This window comes from Halyomorpha halys, unplaced genomic scaffold, assembly GCF_000696795.3.
Source record: "Halyomorpha halys isolate HHAL.00 unplaced genomic scaffold, Hhal_1.1 Scaffold370.1, whole genome shotgun sequence".
Lineage (NCBI taxonomy): Eukaryota > Metazoa > Arthropoda > Insecta > Hemiptera > Pentatomidae > Halyomorpha > Halyomorpha halys.
In genome coordinates this window covers 509,422-510,425 of record NW_027107863.1, presented here as the reverse complement: position 1 = coordinate 510,425, position 1,004 = coordinate 509,422, and positions in this window count along the sequence as shown.

The window sequence follows — 1,004 nt, the reverse complement described above, 5'->3', positions numbered from 1 at the left end:
CTACATCTCATTCGCTGGTTGTAAAAATACTTTTACAGTTGTGAATAAACTAAATAAAGTCAAAAAAATAAAAAATATGTGAAATACGACCCCCTATAAGCTGGAACCCTCACACAAGGCCGAAAAAACAGGAAACTGCTCGTCGATTTCGACTATTACAGCACTTACTAGACAAACGGTCTAAACTTCCAACACATTACAAAAGACTAATCTACATGACTATAATAAGGCCTATCTGGACATACGGAGTTGATCTTTGGGGCTCTACAGAACCTTTGAATTCCTATTGCATCTAATCCTAACAATCCAAAATCCTTCGTAAAATCCTCGATACTCCTTACTTTTTCACTAATGAAATTATTCATAAAGACTATCAAGCCTTAACCTGGTATCAACCCTTCCATTATAAGATCTCTAACCATCAAAACCCTCTAGTTTCTAACCTTGCTTCTTCTTCTATTCCTGACAGCATCCGGGGTGCCTGGAAATAAGATGGCCTCAAGACCTTTTAGTGTAGAAATAGATATATTTAGTGTTTTAACGTATTTATTCATTAAATTATTTTATTTTATTAATACTATTATTTGTGTGTTTTTTTTTAAACTTATTTATCCATTCAAGAGTTTCTTGTAACCGTTTTTTAAAATTATATTTTCCTTTTAATCTATGTGTTAGTCTTATTCTCGTAAAATCTATCTAATTGTTTGTTCTTGGTAGACTGATCTACTGTTGTGACTATGAATGATGGTCTAATCTCACATTACCGTCTAATATTGAATTTGTTTAGGGGGTCACTGAAGAGGATCTAGGAGGGTGAATTCCGGAAAGCGAATTTGTTGATCGGGTGAATTGAATAATTGTGAAAGGGTGAAATTGGAGAAGCAGAAATGAGAAAGAAAAATAGGAATGAATGAAACATTTGTACTTGTTGTACAGACCGAAATGGATTGTAAAAGGAAAGTGAAGGGGTGAAAAAAATTGTTTATTATATCCTGTTATTGTAT